At 41.1% G+C, this 20,187-nt stretch overlaps 1 protein-coding gene across 1 annotated transcript in view; it reads left to right on the forward strand.

Moving 5' to 3' along the window:
* Nucleotides 1–14,674: 14,674 nt before the first annotated feature.
* SGK3 (serum/glucocorticoid regulated kinase family member 3) overlaps nucleotides 14,675–20,187 on the forward strand; it is an 84,199-nt gene continuing 78,686 nt past the window's right edge. Inside the window, exon 1 of the mRNA XM_065585676.1 lies at nucleotides 14,675–14,695. The gene's annotated coding sequence lies outside the window, so the exon portion shown is untranslated. The remainder of the gene's footprint in view (nucleotides 14,696–20,187) is intronic.

Here is a 20,187-nt window from a genome sequence, read left to right on the forward strand (position 1 = left end):
GGCGCGACGCTGCTCAGCCAGCCGGGAATTGTAGTCTTCTCCGCAGAGGAGCCAGGCTGTTGGGACTAGGAGATTGGATAGTTCCAGAACTACAAGTACCCTCATGCAATGCGTTGGGAAGGGTACGGGAGAGAGGAGAGGTAGGCGAGATTAGCTCCCAATGGTTTCTGGGAGATGTAGTTTTTTGTGTTGGTCACCGGGTCGGCAAGGGAGGAAGCTTACGGAAGAGGACACAATTCCTAGAATGCTTTGCAGTATCCTGTTTGCTTCCCGTTTTTACTGGGTTGGGGAAGGGTAGCTGCTGCACTTCAGATGACACACGCCCGTCGGCCAGTGTGACTCAGAGCCTGGTCTTAGCCAGCCCAGCACAGGCGGTGGGGACTGGCGCTCCCAGTGTGCAGATCCTTGTCGCAGGCCGGCGGCCAGGAACGCCTGGCTCTCTCCTTGCCCGCCTCTGACTGCGGCTGATGAGCCCCAGCCAGCTGGGCCACGAGAAGATGAAGGCGCTTTAGGGCCAGTGTTATAAAGCCTGGTGCAATAATCATACAGGTGGAGCAGGAGAGAAGACATTAGAAAGGAGCTGCACTTTGCGAGGGTACTGAATCTTCAGTATTTGTCCTTCTATAAGCCCCAGCAAGCCACTGGGCATCATGGGGACTCCATGCAATGCTTCGGTGAGGGACAAGTCAAGGAGGGGAACAGGTTGCGATAGAGGGACCTAGACTGAGAAAGGAGCTAGACTGAGAAATGGCCAAGAATTTTCCAGCATCTCAGGATCTATACAGGGCATCTCACAATCTAGACATGGTGCGGCAGATGGTAGCTGAACTGGTTCGGCAGATGAGAATCACTGCAGGCTTGAGCTGGGGCAGTTTTCTGGATGCTAGTAAAAGCTACAATCAGTATTTCAAAAGGATAAATGTGGCGTCACAGGCAGGACTTCTATTAAAGGGGGGAAAGATGGCCATACTCTTCCAAACTCAGCCCCACCCCATTCCATGAGTCATCAGAATGAGACACTGCTCACAGTAGATTGTGTGGATATTCAAAATACAATTGTGCATGCTTTGTGAGATCCACTGGGCTCCTGGAGCTTGGCTCCCCTTCAAGCATATTCAAGTGTCATGTTAGGCTCCTTGGGCTTGGCTCCTTCTCGAGTGGAGGGTGGGAGATTAACAAAGAAAAGGCGGCATCTCCCATTTGTCACTTATTTGTGGCACCAAAATGAGATATCACAGTAAATTGTGCAGATCTGTGATTTTCATTTCTCAGGTAAGAACGCAGAGAGACATAGGTAATAGTATTGGCATTTAAATTATCATCACTGGACACCTGAAATAACATCACTAAGATGAAAGGGGCAGTTCACACCTCTCTGAGCTATTGTTATTGACTCTGCTTATTCATGTGGACATCTCTGCAAGAGTTACCGTTGCTTCACATTTTTTAAGTTTTCTTCACAAACAGCTACATACTTAGTTTTTTCAAAACCTGAAAGCTGAGATTTTGGTGAACAAGATAATGTTCCAGTGAGGTGCTAGTACATGATACTGCTGCCAGGGATGGCACGGTATTTACCTGAGGTAATTTTTACCAGGTAAAATCATGGTTTTTACAGCCCTGGGAACAACTAGCTAGTTCTAGTTTAAGACATTTTCTATTTTAAAAACTGTTTAATTAATACACACCACATTACACTTAGTTTTAATTACATAGTCAAATTGTGGTTACATAAGATTAGATTCAGAGGTTAATTTAGGCTTGTACAAATAAAAAGTAAAATTGGCTTGGGCATAATACTAATATATGTAATTATCATACTGAATATCATAATGTCTATACATTTTGGTTTGGTATTTTCTCAAGGAAGTTATCCATGTCATGACTCATATTTCAGTTTTCAATATTATATAAACAGAGGTAAAAAACATTTGATTTATGAAAATGACAATAATGCAGCATTGTAGGCTTGAAGCATTAATGAATCAGAAGCATGCAGAGTTTCAGACTACTAGTCCAAGTCCATTTGGCCATGCAGCAGTCTGTAGCAGAAAACCTACTTGGATGTAGTGGACAGACCCAGCCTATTCCTCAGTTCGGAATGGAAAGTATCCAAAATTGGAAAAAAAAATTGTTCTATACTTGCTGGACACTGATGCAATTATTTTTCCCAGTTTAAACTGGGTTTAAGCTAGTATTTACCAGTGCCCTGTCCTAAACTAGTTTTTCCCAGGAAATTGCCAACCCTGACTGCTACATACTCTACTCATGAGGGAGCAAAAGTGTCCACCTCTCCCCCTGCTCTGCACTTGGCCACAATATTGCCTCCACCATTCTCTCTCTTCCCAGACTCCCCAGCAGAAGTAGCTGGTGTCAGTCCCTCCCTGGTCCACTTGATTCATTTCCTTCTAACTCACCCAGTTTGGTATTGTGACAGATATTGCAACCCCATGCAGTATCTTTGGGGATCATTGTATTGAACTTATGAATGTTTTCTGTATGATGGTGTCCTACTCCATGGGGGAGGGTTATCACAACTCCTCCACGAACTAAAACAATTCCAGAGAAGCAGCACAGATCTGCCTGTGTGTATATATCATTGTAGGGCTGAATCCTGCAGCCCTATGTCTATGGGCCTTATTCTGCAGCCTTAACTCATGTGGGCACCTATTCACTAGATACTGGACTGAAACAAATTCATTCATTTTTCATAGGGCACCATATATTGATTGCTATAGCTCTGGACTGGATTTGAATTCATGACTCAAAAGAAGTTGTATAGCCCTTTACCAACTGTCTAAGCCAGTAATTCTTAACTTTTCACTCCCATAACCCCATGTTACAACAGAAAAAAATGTCAGCATCCCCCTCCACCTAGCCATTATGAACAGGAAGATGGTCCTGATGCCCAGGTTGAGAATTCATGATTTAATTAATTCAGTCCTTCCTACTATGTACTTTCCTTTTCAGCTAATATCCTGCAGTGCAAACTATAGGGCTGATCAAGTACCCATTGAAATTAATGGAAGGGGTCCCATTTTCTTCAGTGGTCATTTTATCAGGACCGTGGCCCAGATCCTGCAACAAAATACACCCACCTGGTGCCCTGAAGCGCCACGTGGGCACAAAGGTCTGCCTGTGTCTTACTGCAAGATTGGGGCCATAATTTACATTGCTGCATATAGGCTGAAAACAAAAACACATAGTAGAAAGAACTGAATGGCTTAGGTGATTGTCAAAGACCTATTCAAACTTTCTCACCTTGCTGCTGACACAAATCTAATCCAGGGCCGCAGTCATCAGTTTTTGGTGCCCAGTGAAAGGTGAAATGATGGTCTTATTCTAATTTCTAGTTAGCAAGTGCCCATATTACATACGCCCGCTATCTCATAAGTAGACCTATGGAACTGCTCATGAGCTAGGGCTGCAAGACTGGGTCCATCGACTGTCCTCAGTGCACTCTACTTAATTTCATTGAAGCTTTGCCTTGTTGGTAAAGGCTGCTGGTTGTTACTTTGCAAAATCACATGACAGTTGCATATCTATGGCAGGTAACATGCCTCTGAATTAAATCATCCTTAGCCCCAAATTTACCTGAACCACTTTAAAATGTTATTTCACTTTTACTATTGTAAATTATTTACATCAGAAATGTAAAATTGTGGACTAGAGTTTATAGAGAATAATTCTTCTTTGCCTTGTCCCATCAATTGGAGTTGGTGGCTCTTCTTCTTCATCTCCAAATGTTCCTTTCAAGTGCATCTCCCAACATGATACCTACCTTCTTCATGTCCCCCTTCAGCATCTTGAACCACCTTTTTCTAGGTCTTCCTTGTGGTCTTTGTCCTGTGACTAATAGCTCTTGTACTTCCTGGCCAACATATCCTATATCTCGTTGTCTCTGAAAATATTATACTAAAGAAATGGATCCTATGTTGTTAATCTGCGATTATCCCCATTTTACAATTTACATGGTGAGTTTAAGTGACTTCCTGAAGTCACAGTGAGTTAGTGTTAGATCCAGGACTAAAACTCAGGAGTTTCTGGATAAAGTGCTGTGCAAACATTAAATAATTAATTGAATAATTAATTCAATTAATTTGTTGTGAGAATCAATGCAGCAAGTTATATAAATGTTAAGTATTAATTATTAATTGAGCTTCCTTCTTGTGCTGATTACTTTGTCCCATATTTGAGCTTTGAGACGTTGGAAGTTATAACAGGAATCATTTCACAATGGGAGTTTCCACCTCCCTCTGCATCTGGGATAATTTACATCTAAAAATTAGGATGTGATCCCAACAGGTAATGAGCACTTACAGTTCTAATTGACTTCAGTGGGAACTGGAAGAGCTTAGCACTTGCAAGGACCAGGACTGAAGCCAGCTTTACAAGGTTTTTGGGTTTTTTTGGTGTGTTTTTTTCTGGTCCCATTTTGGTTTTAACAGACTGTGATAAAACACACATCGAGAAACCCTGCTTATGAATTAATCATCTAAGCCTTTATCATTTAAATGTCAGCTGCATGCATTATCTTTTATCAACATCTGAACTACATTTCATAGAAATGAAATCAACTAGCCTATTTGCCTTAGGAAGTCAGAGCAGAATTTTGTACATTTTCTATTACTTTGTCTTTTCCAGTTTTAAATGTGAAGATTACCAAGGGGGATACCTGTCACAGTTTCAGGGCAACTGCACCTGTATTCTCCCTCCGTGATTCACTCCAGGAATGCCTAGTCAGGTCTTGGGACTCCTGGCATTACCTGTCTGTGAACAGTATCAGAGGGGTCGCCGTGTTAATCTGTACCCACAAAAATAATGAGGAGTCCGGTGGCACCTTAAAGACTAACAGATTTATTTGGGCATAAGCTTTCGTGGGTAAAAAGCCCACTTCTTCAGATGCGCTTTTTACCCACGAAAGCTTATGCCCAAATAAATATGTTAGTCTTTAAGGTGCCAGCGGACTCCTTGTTGTTTTTGTCTATGAATAGGAACCCTTGTCTTACTCCCTTCTGACCAGGGGTTTTTCCTTATACTGTGATATCCCCAGCAAGCCAGTCTGCCTAATGGCCAGTGCCTGTGCATTGCTTTCTCTTCGAGGCTATGAACAGTGTATTGCAAGCCATTACAAGTTCCACACAACTCTTTCTCAGCAGAATACATTTATTTTAAGTACAAAAGCATCACAGAGTAGACATATAAAAAGTAATAAAAGTTCCTACATGGTTACTAATACATATACCAGGAATCACCCATCTTTATGGGGCCCTGGTAGGTCAGAGTCTCTTCCAACCCTTCTAAAAGGATTGGGGCCGCGCCACCCTTGGACAGAAGGTCCTGTCCATTTGCTGAATCCAAATGAAGGTGCTTTGTCAGTTCAATCTTAGCTTTTCATACCAAAAGCCCTTTCTTTGTTTGGGTGTCTTAGAAAACCCAGCGTGACCTGATTCTTATTTATCCATATGACACTCACAGTTTGGGTAGCACCCAGACCTGAAGTGACTACCCATAAAGATGAAAGGACAGTTCAGTCTGTACCCATTCAATCCTTGGCCTTTCCTCTGTCAGTGACAAGGGTGCTAATGATGGTGGTAATTTTTGTAATATAGATACCTGTCTACTGGAAACTAGACTGAACCACTGAATTGATTTTGCATGGATCACTAGCAAGACATTAGCTGGTAACAATTGCAACCGGGCTTCCATTTGAACTAATAACCTATAGATGAAAGTTTTGTATCCCCTTGCCAATCTTCTTAGACATCCATTCCCGCATGTATGCCAAATGTAAATTTCTGTCAATATTTAATGTAAAGTATTTATTTAAAAACAAAATAATACTATGCTGGAAACATAGACTTCATTAAAAGAGTGACAAATGCATTGTTTATTTCTGTAGTGTGACTTTTTATGAAAGTCCTACACTGGAGCTTACTTGATAAATTAAATGCACTTCTCTTTCTTAATCCACTACATTGTTTTCAATTATAAATTATATTCAGTGCAGGAAATTTACTTTTCTGGTAACTTGAACCTAATTAACATGAAGGCTGTAAACAGGGTGACTAGATAGCAAGTGTGAAAAATCGGGACGGGGGTGGAGGGTAATAGGTGCCTACATAAGAAAAAGCCCCAAATATCAGGACTGTCCCTAAAAAATCAGGACATCTGGTCACCCTAGCTGTAAAAGAATATTTATAGGTATTCCAACTGCATGCAGACTTCCCATTGTGAATGATTACTCAGACAATTTCTGCAACAATTAATTTTAATCACAGAGTCATTGATAACAAAGACAACTTTCTAGCAAGTTAATTGAGATGCATATTTATATATAAGCTTATAAGGTACAGCTGGGAAGCCAGGATGAGAAAGTTGTGTATTACAGCACTGATTAAAAGGTCCTGTGAGTAACAAAATCTGATCAATTTCTTAGAGGCAAATTCTGTAGGAATTACCTAACTTGTTATTAGAGTCCTTACGGAAATGTAAAGACAAGTCCAAGGAGAGATCACAGCAATAGCCTCCCCATTCTCAATGATTAGCAGGAACATCACAGCTAAGAAATTTAATGTTACTTTCAAATGTACCATATACTTGAATATCACTCTTGTATAAATTTTAAATTATTTTCTCGACAGCTTAGAAAAGTAGTTAATTATCAGCAGCAGGATAAATTCTACCTTGTGCTGCATGGCAGCCTTTTGCTTCTTGAGCTGCATCAGGCAGTGATGGTTTAAGTAAATGTGCCTACATCGCCACAAAACCTGTAATTTCATGCCCTGGCTGCAAGGCCTAAGAATCAAAGTCGGATCTGTTCATCACCTTTCACAAACTATTATGTCCTGGACACTGGGGGAATGGTTCACTCCAGGGAAATATAGTAGTACGCCGCTACCTCGATATAACGCAACCCGATATAACATGTATTTGGATATAACGCGGTAAAGCAGTGCTCCGGGGGGGCGGGGCTGCGCACTCCGGTGGATCAAAGCAAGTTCAATATAACGCAGTTTCACCTATAACGCGGTAAGATTTTTTGGCTTCCGAGGACAGCGTTATATCGAGGTAGAGGTGAACTTGAAAAAGACTTGTGTATTTTGGAGGGAGTTAGTGGAATAATGGATAGAAGTTTTCTGTTAAACAGTAGGAGGGGGAACCTGCAAGCTGTGAAGGATAGGGAGATGTCCTGACTTTCCAGGAGGTGCAATTTATCATCACCATGGAGCTATTACGGTGCACAAACAATAGGCACTCTACACCAGGCAGCATGGGAGCATGATGAATAAAGTTTTACACCCAGTCTTTGGTTTGGTGATGGTTTTCTGTGGCCTGCAGGTTTGGCAGCATTGTATGAATTGGCCCTAGCAGCAGGGTAGATTCCAGTTTAGTAGTTGAGAGAGCACTAGGAGAGCACATCCTCACCCTGAACTCTACCATATCTAGCTGTCTAGGTATTTATTCTGTGCCCATTGCCATGGTGTCTGAGTGTCAAAAAGGAGCATAACCAGGACCCCTGACTGGCTAACATATATGGTGTCTGTGGCAGATAAGACAATATCCGGGACAAAACCTTCTTGAATTAAGTTTAAGTATTTTAGGAGTTCTTTGTATTCAAAATGCAAATGTTGATATACTCTGGTGAGATTATGTAAAAACTTCCCTTAAGAGGTATGTGAATGCACCTGCTCCAGTTATGCAAGAACTTAGCCTTTTGAAGCTTTGCCCTGAGGGGGAACCTATTGTCTGGCTGATTAACTATTCAGAGTCTCTTCAAAGATCCAAACTGGATAATGGAGGGACTGACTCACTGATTCATGAGTGTGCTTGTTCTGAGTTGAAGCTGTGATGAAGTTGTGACAATGGGAAAAACCCTTTTGTGGGGTTTGAAGGCCTAAATGCTAACCAGGTCTCTGCCCAAGAGAGGTGACAGCTGAGGAGCTGGGAGCCCTGAGAATGGGTGCCCTACCTGGACCATAGAGGGGTAATCCAGGTACAGTTGCCCTGTACTGTGACAGTGCCATCTGCTGCAACCAATAGCCAGGGATATACATTGTTCCTTTACAAAGAAATCGTGTGTATCCTACCATGTGGTGCAGTTGCCAGCCCTGTGCAATGTTGGCTCTTGTAATTAATGTGTCTCTCCACTCCACCATCCACCATGGTTCTTACCCATAAGAAATGGTTCACCTTTAAGATTTGTAGAAGTATTTTGAGACCTGTGGATGAAAGGCTATGTACGTGCAAAATGATAATCAATGAGTCAGGCTGAATGTTTGTTGCAATACACTTTCTACCTGCGGAATATTTGAGGAGCACAGTTCAGCAGCAATATTATTTTTTGCAAAAAAACTTGTTATTTCCACGAGATTCTAAAAGCCTCTGACATGCTATCTATATTGCTATCAACAAATCATACAAATGTAGGGAGTCTAGACATGACAGTAAACAAGATAACTCAAGCATTTTGGGCCGGAGCATTCCAGTTTCTTTGCTCTCCTTACGTTTAAACGGATTGATAAATTCTTCATTGCAGACATTCAAGATTGCAATCTTCAGTGATTTAATTTCCTGAGATAACACCATTAAGTACTCTAGAATCATATTTATATACCTTTTTTAATAGTTTCCAGTGTTCCTTGGGAGAGCCTGATGGCTTCTTCAGTCCCCAGCTCTGCCTTGCACCTAATGTACCAGTGTGATGTCTATGGCAATGAGTTCCATATGGGTGAACCTCTGCGGGGCTCATTGCTGGATTTGGGCTTCATGGGGAAATTAACTCCCTGCTTGCTGGAAGGCTATTAAGATTCAGTATCATGTGTCCAAAACATTTCTTGTTCTGAATGCTATTTTAATGGCTAAATGGAAGGCCTGCAAGAAGTAGTTCCCTACCACTGAGTTTGAGTTGTTTCCAGAAAGCTCTGCATTAAGCTGTTTACAGCAAATTCCAAAGTTAAATCAAACTCAGTGTTCTGTTTGCAGTTGATACAACTTATTATTTGTTACAATTTGTCACGTGTTCCCATGTGGAGTAATTAACATTTTAACATCATTTTAAAGATAACACTCACTTTACTAATATTAATTTTTGAAATTAATATTTTATTATTAATAACGCTTAGCTCTTGATCCTTCAAAGTGTTTTACAACTAAATGTCATAGCACCCAGTGAGGAAATTAGGTATTTTATCTCCAGTTGAGAAATGGGGATCCAAGGCAGAGAAGTTAAGTGACTTGTCCAAGATCACACAGAGAATAAATATCAGAGCCAAAATTACTACTCAAGGATTTCTATCTCCTTGTACTCAGATCATGCCTTCTCTTCTCTCTGTGCAAAAAGGCTAAGGTTTTCCAACATTAGCCTTTCATAGGTTTTTTATTTCCAGCCATAACATTAATTGCACTTATTGTGTTGCTGTTCTCCTGTAAAATGAACTCCTATGCTGGAGTAATTTACTAATGAAAGAACAGCAAGTACATCAGGAGCCATCACACTTTTTGACCTTTATTTCTATTAATTCCATAAAAATTATGGATAATATATACCTCTTTAAGTGGAGTAATGATAACTAATTTGACTCCAAAGCACTGCATGGATAGGTTTCAGAATAGCAGCCGTGTTAGTCTGTATCCGCAAAAAGAACAGGAGTACTTGTGGAACCTTAGAGACTAACAAATTTATTTGAGCATAAGCTTTCGTGGGCTCCAGCCCACTTCTTCGGATGCATAGAATGGAACACACAGAAAGAAGATATTTATACATACAGAGAACATGGATAGTTCAATACTACTGCAAGGATAGTCATTTGGGACATAAGATATTACAATGGCAAAACCTTATCTTGTGTCATTTTGCTAGACTTTAGCCCTGGCACTAGGTGTCAGCAGAACCCAGCCAATTAAGTCTTGACGCTGATTATTTCAGATTCTAGAAACAACCTTGATACAGACTTCCTAATGTATGTCACAACAAATGTGTTGGACTAATGACAAGTTTGTATAAGAGCAAATCCAACAGTGTAACCAGAGAAAAAGAGAGAGTTTATCTGCTTGCGACCATTGCTGCTCCTTGGGAAAACTCTGGGAAACATCCATGGCTCTGCAGCTGTTTCCACTAGCCCTCACTGGTGTTCTCTCTAATCGTTTATATGGGTGTATTGTTGGTAGGTCAAGTCCTCTAGCTGAGGCTTTCAAAACCTGTACTAAAGTTTGATCCATTGATACCATGTGAAAAATCAAGTTCAGTTCTGCTGGAAATAATTTCCCTATTCCAAATGGCTGGGGGAGAGGGGAAATTTGACTCCCATCACTTTCTTCAACTAGTAAACAAATTCAAAATTTCTTGTCCTTGCCTTCAAAAGCTTATATTACACAGCTCTTGCTAATGTTTCTGACTTAGTCTCCTTTCATGTTCCCTCCTATCCTACCACTGATTTGATTTCAGCCTCAGTACCCCCTTTTTTGACCATGCAAAGCAATGACTGAGACTCAACTCAACTGTCTGTCTGTAACATGATAACTTTTGAGTGCCACACCCAATCAATTCCAAAATTTCAGGTAATGTTCCAGGCAACAATAAGTAGAACCCCACTGCTTATAGTGAAAATAAAAAAGAAAGCGGAAAAAGGGGAGATCACAGAACCCTGGACATCTGATGGGCAATGCTACCAGCTTCAGCCATCTCTGTAATGGTCTATATATCAAAGAATTGGTGGATGACAGCCATTAATACCTTTCAGGATAACAACAACCCCATCTCAGCTCTGCCCATCATTCAATAGAGTTTAAAATGCTGACACCCTGAGAGACTCCCTCCCAAACAAAAAAGAAAAGAAAATGGAAGAGGCAGTGAAGTAGGAAGGCACACAGAGCCCCTGGCATATGGCAGAAGAGGAAATGGGGGGCATACAGAGTTCCTGGTATTGGGGGAAGAGGGGAATGGGAGTATGGGGAGGAATGAGGGGTCACACAGAATCATTGATGCATACTGTAGGAAACTCAAAAATAAGTAATATTATTGTGCTTACAGACAATGACTTTCTCTTTATATTCATGTACCACTAGCTATCAGCCAGCTATCTAAGGTTTAGAATTAATGTATGTTAACTTAGAGGCCTAGCTACACATGTACTAAATGATAAGATAATTTGATTATATCGCAACCTTAAATAACTATTCTTATCCAAAAAAAGGATCATGTCTCTCAAAATCTATTTATTGCAATACAGTGAAAATTCCCTGGATTTATCCAAACTTATTCAGTGTCTCTCATGATCTTCAGATAATTAAGGCTGCACTATAATTAAACGTTCTTCACAACTTCCAACCTTGTCTAAGACTACATGCAGCACTCACTGTGTCTGTTGTATGATGAGCAGGAACAAAGATAGAGGCTCGGGTTTCAGAAAGGACCTACTTTGGTGTGACAGACTCCAGTAGGAGCTCAGGATGGAATGCAATCAAACTGGTGGCCAGACTTCTATTGAACAAACAATGGCCTTTATGTATGTTGAATAAAGATCTCTTCCATACAACTCTGCCTGCCTGCAACATTGTTTATTGCTAATGAAACACAGTGGTACTTTTGAAAATGAAGGAGAGGTAAACCCACTTCCTGAAATAAAGATTTCAGTCTCTCTTCCCCACCCACTGATAACCAAAACAAGGCAAGTTTCAGGCAGGCACTTTCATTGCAGCTGCTTGAAGGGGAAGAGAGAAGGAAGATATGTCAGTGAAAGAAATCCTATGTGCCAGAAGTTAGAATCCCAAATCTAAGTCTAGTTTAAGGAAGGGGGTGGAGTTCAGAGCCCAAACAACAACTTCAAAGTGTTGTCTATACAACGTTTTTTCAGAGCGCTAGCATGAGCCCCACTATCCTGAGTCTGTTGACCTGAGCTGGGAGTCTTGCTTCCGCTTACTCCAAAATGGTGTGTAGACATATCTTGATAGGGACTCAGCCTAGGGTGGCCAGGTGCCCGGTTTTCAGCCAGAAAGTCTGGTTGAAAAGGGGATCTGACAGGGTCTGGTCAGATCTATTGACTGGACACCCAATGTCCGGTTACTCTGGGCTGGGGAGGTGCCAGGTGATCACACATGCCAGCCCCTACTCAGCCGGGGCTGCCTCCTACCTGTGAAGGCGGCTGCAGCTCCCAGCCCTGACTCCACAGGTAAGTCCTTCCTGACCGGGGTGGGAGGGGAAAAGCAGTGAGTGAGAGGGGGAGAGGGGAAAGAGGAGTGGATTGGGCAGGGTCTTGTGGGGAAGAGGTGGGGCAAGGACTGGGATTTTGGAGGGGAATAGGCAGAGCAGGGGTGGGGCCTTAGGGGAAAGAGGCGGGCCAGGAGAGGTTCTGGCACTCCTGCTGGAGTGTCCGGTTTTTAAATATTACCAAGTTGGCAACCCTAACTCAGCCTTCCAAAATTAGCTTTTCAGACTTAGCTTACTCACAAACTCTTCAATAGTTTCACTTTCTTTTTGTACCCTGAGGTAGAAACACCTCTCCATACATCTGAAGAAGTCAATCATAGCTCACAAAAGCTTATGCTCTAATAAATTAATTAGTCTTTAAGGTGACACAAAACTCCTCGTTGTTTTTGCTGAAACAGACTAACATGGCTACCACTCTGAAACACCTCTCATCTGTTTCATTTGTACCTGGAGTGCAGTACTTCTCAAATTTTTGTAACACAATTGTTTCATATTGGCCTCCTCTGCCTCAATTACCTGCAAACTGTCAAACACATCAAGTGCATTAGAACCTGCTATTTTCAGAAATAAGGCTACCTTCTAATTGGCTTATTTTTCACTGGCACCAATTGCTAACAGGCACAGAATGAAGCATTGACTAAATCTCCTACAGTTGTCTCCCACATTTCCAGAGAGTTTCTGCTCTGCTGGAGCTTTAGCTGCTCCATTCAAGTTATTTTCTTTAATTTCAATTTATTCCTGGTAACATGTAGTGTTCAGGAATTACTCTGGGTCCAAGGTGCTTGAAACAGACCTTATTCAATGACCAGCTCCAACTGTCTCTGCATAACAGAACATGGGCTTCTGCACAACCCCTCCTGGCTAGGAAGCTTACCAACTTAGTTCAGTTAACAATACCACAGCCCTCAGCTCCTACCTGCTCAATATCTGAGTTTTTTTTCTTGCTTTCTTATCTCCTTTTAGAGGGCCTTAGTCCCACTTCCTACAACAAAACCTCCTTCAACCGATTCATTCTAGCTAATGGCCACTTTTGTGGTTTTATTATAGGAAAAACCTTATTGAGGGGAAAGCTAATACCTCATCCTTGCTGCTTCGTAATAGCTAACAGGACATCAGACTGAGTCCTTCTTGCCTCCCCCACTCTCCCCAAAATGGCTGCACAGCTGTATTGACAATGATAGGAAGAAAAAGCCCCTGTGGCACTGGATGAAAGGTACTCCCTAATGGAGATGTTCTCTCATTCTGGGTCCCTGATAAACTAATTCAACTCTTGAGCATTCTCAGAGATTTCCACCAATGTGCCAGGTAAATGTAGGTTTTCCTTGCCTGTAGTATATAATCTTATTCCCTTCATATAGATAGAGGGAAAAAAGGCATTTGTCTTTCATGTAGAGCCTGTAATTTACTAGGTCATTCAAAGATTATACTTCATAGCAGGTAGAATAATTCTCTTGACTTCAGAATCTCCAACAAGCTTAAAGGAAGTCCTTAATACTCTCCTTATCTTGTAATCCTGGGTCTTCCAATTAGGGTGTAGCCAGCTATGGGCATGATTCGACCAGCAGAAATAGTGACACCTGTCACAGTACCCCCTATAAATCTTTTAAGGAAACAAGCTTTGAACTTTACCTGGGTGTTTAAGAAAATATTTAACATTTTTAAAAATATGTGGTTTTAAATAATGCAACAATCTTACCACAGAAGTAATATATTTAAATTAAACTCACTGAAGGTCAGATTGTACTGAGTGGTATCTTACTCCACAAGCATTCTTACTGAATAGTATCTCACACTATGAATAGTCAGTCCTGAGTATGGGTATCATAATCTGAGTGGAAAATCAGGTTTTTTTTTAATGTAAATACTGAATGGGCTTGTGATGGGACTGGATGAAACATATAGAGCACCTGGCAAGGAAGGAATTAAAGTTAGGGGTGATTAAACCCTGTTGCCTAACTTTAAACCCATTCTGATATTCTGGATTTAAAAGTTCAGCAATAATGTCTTAACTGTTAAATTCTACATGAGAAAAAGAATGTGGAAAAGGAGCAATGAGCATACAAAGGTGTTTGGCTAGGGATGAAAACAGTATATATACACTGCATAAAGAGTACCCAGTCATATCAGCATAGCTTTGGGGTTGCTGTAGCCTATTTCTAATATATGATACAAAACTAAAGCAAGGGGAAGTTCCCTCCAAATCTGAAGTCCTTTAGAAAAAATTGGTTTAAATCCTGCAGGTAACGGTGGCTAAGAAGGGGTTGTAAAATCAATAGTTTTGCAACCCTGTATGTATATAGGAGGTTCATCTATCACCAGTTAAAATCCTGCCACATATAACTAGAAGGTTTTACAGCTGCAACTGGTGTTAGAGAGAAGCAATCACCTGAGGCCACATTGGCTGACAACAATTTAGCAAATAAGCTAAATGAGGATAGAGGAGGACTTTTAATGCCTAACTGACAACAGAGAGACAAGATGGGTGAGGTAATATCTTTTATTAGACTAACTTCTGTTGGTGAAAGAGACATAATTTTGTGCTATATAGAGCTCTTCTTCAGCAGGCACTTGATTCTCCAGTGGTTGGGGGTGTGCAATAGATTGGTAGCAGAAGGCCTAATATGCATATATCCTATCCTTTTGTCTTTTGAACCATTGTCTAAACTTTTACAGGTTTCTTTTACTTAGGGTAAATAGCTGCTACACTAACTACCTCATGATAGGGTTGCAAAAGCCTGTAATTTAGTAGCAACAGAGATTGCTCAAACCCATTTGTCTCTAGTTATACCAGTGTGGTTAGACAGCTGGGCTAGCTCTGCCTGTATGGCATATTCACATTCTGTAAATCCAATCTAGGTTGGGTCTCTTTTTGTAAATGAAAGTCTCTGGCCATCATGGTTGTGAAAATACACATCCAAATGTGAAGTGAGTGTAATTGATGTGGTGGTGTTTTCCTGAGTGTGCAGGCAGCCACTGTTTCAGGCTATGTGAGCTGGGTGAACTCCCTCTTCTTCCTTAATTGTATTGGGTTGTTAAGGTTAAATTCTAGTGATGAAAAAACAGGAGACTTTCAAAGATACAGATAGGAACTGGGCACCTAACTACCCTTTGTGCCTTTGAAAATTCCCACCATAAATATCAGGCCCGTGAACTATTCCATTGCTATTAATTTGATTGCATGGGAAGGGGAAGAGTGAGGCTTTCAAGCAGATGAGGAGAATTGCTGCAGGGAAGGAGATACAGAGGGAAAAAATGTGGAGTCAGAGAGATACAAAAGGAAGAAGTAGCGAAAGGGGGGAGGAGAGAGAGACAGAGTAGAAATAATGGTGATCCTAAATGTGAGCTTATTTTGCTTCTGGGTGATTTTTCATGCAACAATAAGGTAGTGAGTAAATAACTAAAAGTTTAGTTACTACATAAAGGCTTTATCCTCCCCCTCAATCTTTGTGTAACCTGCCCACTGACATCAGTGGGAGTTTGGCTGTGATTTGAGGGTAGTAAGTGGTCCTAGATGTATACCCATCCATATGGACCATAATTAAAAATGGAACTTGGCCCTCTCAACATGCCTGACCTATGCAGTCACATTGCTGGCAGGTGCAGGTGAAGTGTTTAGTCATTGACCTACTTATATTTAAATAGCAATAATGAAACGTGTCTGCAAGTATAAAGGAAGACTGATGAGATCATGCAGTTTTATTTGCTTTGTTTGTTCAGCCTCAAGATTATAAAAACATTACTGTAGGACTCAAAGTTGTAGAGCTTATTATAGATAAGGTAGACCTAGAAATCTTGCATGTGTACTTGTGCCCCTCACCAGGAAATGTTTAGAATAAAAAGAAAACTTGTTCTTTATGTGTTTTCTGGGCAAGAAAAGATAATACTGACTGCACTGGCAATTGATAAAGAAATGGCTTTTACCTTGAGTGAAAATCACCCATAGTATAAAGGGCTAGCTGAGGTTCTCCATACTTCTTCAGCCCTATACTGGGGCTATCCAGGAGAACTATGGGCAGAGTGGCTATATAGGAGTCTCTATGCAAGTGCATATAGGCTGGTGCAGAGGGTTGCAACTGGGAACAAACATGGATCTAGTGGCTCCAACACACTGCAGAAGAGGTACAGAGGTGCTGTGTCAGTTACTCCAGCCCCAGGCTGGAACAGTGGCTGCAGGTAGGGCATTCCTTCTACCAATCCATAGTTTGGCCTATAGAATGCCCATCTCCTTCAAATGGTCTGTTCTTTTTTTCACAGAAAGCCTGATATGGGAAAGGTGATTTCATGTCACATGAAGAAGGGATTTGTAACGTCTTGACAAATGGATAAAAGCAGTTTCTTGGTGTCTTCTTATTTCCTCATTCTGTCTTGTCACTCCTTTGGTCTTACTCCTTCTGCCTATATGCAGTATGTCTTTAAAGTGGGAGGAAAGTTCTAGCACTAACATCTCTTTACAGGCAGCTGAGTCAGTTCAGAGTTTGCCAACTCTATCTCTAATACTCTGTAAATTTAAGAAATGGAGTGACTTTACAGCTGGTAAATTAAACTGGAGCTTTGGTGTCTGAAATTCTTCATTCATCCACAGAATAAGCAGTAGCAATGCAAGATACTGCCTTAGTGATGTGCTATAGCCCTGACCTGAAAGTACTATGACTATGGGTAAGAGAGTACCTTATTCTCTATATCCAGGAATTCTTGGCCTCTCTGCTAAGAATACCAAGAAGGATGCCGAACGTGGTATGACATATGTTCCTTTGGAATTGAACTGAAAGCACCAATTTGTTTCACATAGGGTACTAAAGAGTCATATAACAGTAATGACTTGTAGTCATTATCAGGCTGACTCAGGATAGAACTGGTGAAAGACCAAATCCCTGAAACTCCTATCCCTCCAGAAGGATTCTAATAGTATAAATCAAACATTTCCCCACAAGTTCAAAATTCTGTACGTATATAATTTTATAAAAGAAAAATATAGTGTAACTATTAAAATTTCCATGGGGAAAAATAGATGGATTCCCTTGAATAGATCAAGCTGTATAAACTCTTTTGGATTATTGATAACTTCCCCTTTTGAAGGAAATATTTAGACAAAAATAACTATATGTAAGAACCAAAGGTCAATAATTAGAGAAAAGATGAAACAAGGACACAATCATGAGTATTTTAATTAAATGTACGCAGACTTCATCAGAAATGGAAGCTTTTGATGAGGTATAAAAGTACTACAACCATCTCTAATAAATGCTCTGCAACACTATAGTGTAGTGCTTTGGATCATGACAATAGAACATATATATGAGACAAGAGGACAGGCTGTCACTGAGTTGTAAGAAAGCCGTCAATCAGGAAGAGAAATGTTCAGTCCAACAACAAATATAGTTACAGCTCAAGTTGAAAATTCTAGAAATTTGTAGTAGACTAGAGAAGGAAAAATTAGACCAAAATGAACTGCAGGTATAGGTCAGTGTCTGGGAACAGTGATGACACAACACAAGAGTGCTATGACTTTCAGTTGTAAGAAATATGTTAAAGAAATCCTTACATCAAGATGAGAGTGAAAAGACAGTTTACAGGCAGTGCTTAATTTGTAATGAAAGAGGTGCTGGAGCTCAAGCAATTGTTTTACATTCATAACTGATGTAACAAGCCCAGAGGTGCTGGGGCTATGAACTGCTGAGCCTAGAGGTGCCGGGCCTCAGCCATGGCACAAATTAAGCATTGTTTACAGGAAATAGTAAAGCATCAACTAATGCCATAGTGTAGATGCTTCCTACATCTATGGAAGGTTTTTTTCCCCATAGATGTAGTTAATCCGCCTCATAGAGAGATGGTAGCTAGGCAAACAAAATAATTCTTCCATCAACCTAGCCGCATCCACATGGGCAGGGGGAGGGGGAGGTTAGGTCAACTAACTACGGCACTCAGGACACAACTTCTTTCATACCTTGACTGAACTACATCGTTCATCTGATTTTTTTTCAAGTGTAGACCAGGCTTCAGTCATGTCTAACTGCTCCCTTCACTTTTCTGACACTCGTCTTGGTGCCTTCTCTTGTGCTAGCCCTCTGCTCAGAGCAACTTCCTACATCTTGTGTGCCAAGTGCCCTCTCCTACCTCTTTAAAACCTAATTGTTTTGTGAAGTCTCAAAATGTTTATCTCCTCCCCAATGTATTTTCTTAGCTTGTGTGTGTGATTTGTTGTTCTCAGTATGGCTCTTTGAATTAGATAGCATGCTCCTCAAGGTAGGGACTTTGGAGAGAGAGAGAGAGTGTATGACACTGTATGTTGAGATAACAAAAGAGGGAAATTGCAGAGTGTGCTGTAGTACAAATGATCAATAGAAAATATGAACTCCAAACAGCAACATTGCTTTGAGACAAATTTATCATTCTGCCACCCCCCTGCCAAAAGAACACAGAAAATGGCCATCAAAGAACAAAAGATAGAGCAATGCCTGGAAAACATAATCTTTCATGGATTTCCCACTGAGGGGGAAATATAACCTTTCATGGGTCCCCACTGAGACCTACCTGCAGGCCAAATTTTTTCAAACTTGGGAGCTTCGAGCTAGACATCTAAGCAGTGGTCTGGTGTTTTGTTTTGTTTTTTTGAAGGGGAGACAAGATTGGTTGTTTTTTTCCAAAGGTGCTAAATACTTACAGCTCCCACTGAAAACAATAAGAGCAAGTATTCAGCACCCATGATGGGGGGGAGGAGGAGGTGGCAGAAATAAGTTACTTAGGGCTAAATTGATTCACATAGAAACTTAAGCCTGGCAACATTGAGCACCATCACCCTTAACTTCAGGTGTCTAGAAAATCACTGGGATTCACAAAGTCTGAGTTAGGCACCTTATACAATTAATGGGGACCTCAGAATGAGATTTTCCAAAGCCAAAATGCTAGGTGGCTCCTTGCCTAACCAATGGAAGATGCCAGGGCAAGGGTGTTTGCTAAGTCCCGCCCTTCTCAGGGAGTTTGACAGCTGGCTGCAGGGAGGTGCCTCCCTCTGCTTGGGATTCTCAGCTGCAAACCCCCTCTTGGAGTTAGGCACATATGCTGTTTTTTTAGAGGATGTAGTCTTCCCTCATAACTTGTAGCCTAGTGGTTAGGGTACTCAAGTGGGAGACCCCTGGTTCAAATCCCTCCTGTGCCTGAGGAAGAGAAGGGATTTGAATAGGGATGTGCCACCTCTCAGGTGAGTGCCCTAGTCACTGTGCTATGGGATAGTCTGATGTGGGGAATCCCTCAATCTCTCCTGTTGAAACGGTTTCTTCTCCCTCCTCCCTCTGTGCTATTTTGTGTAAACTTGCCTATAGAGGCCTGATTTGGTAGGCAGGCTCTGAGCATGCTTGCTAGATTGGGCACCACAGGTGAGTTAGGCAGAGAAAACCTGTCTTCCCCTGGTTTGTGCATCAAACTGGGGCGTAGGTGTCCAAATGCCTGATGTGAGCCTGCAGTCCGCAGACACAAGTGAAACACTATGAGCATTCTGAATTATTTATTTGTATTGTGGTAGTGTCCCAGAGCTTCCTGGCTCTTAGCTGTGGTCCAAGTGAAAAATTCTCTAAGTTGTATCTGTTCTTATCAGTTTAATATCTTATTAAGTGGCTGCAGCTGTCAGAGGATAAAAACCTTAATGTTCTTAAACATGGAAGTACAACAAGACATAGAACATACACTGATTTTAATAAGCTTAAAAATGGCACACAACAAGTGGCTTCTCTCATCTTTTGTTTAATAAAAGCCTATTTCTCATCTGCTGCTGGATTGTTTCCCACTCTCAAACTTGTACAAAGGTGCAAATGTTTCATGTCAATACATGTTGTATTTTAATGACTTGATTTTTCTGTTATATATATATTTTAAAACCCCAATACCCGAAGAGATTTATGTAGAGAACTAGATGTCAATGTGATCCACTTGTGCCTGCTGGTTTGACCCACGTGCTATGGGGTTGGAGCTCTCCCTGCACACAC

This window comes from Chrysemys picta, chromosome 2 (genome assembly GCF_011386835.1).
Source record: "Chrysemys picta bellii isolate R12L10 chromosome 2, ASM1138683v2, whole genome shotgun sequence".
Lineage (NCBI taxonomy): Eukaryota > Metazoa > Chordata > Testudines > Emydidae > Chrysemys > Chrysemys picta.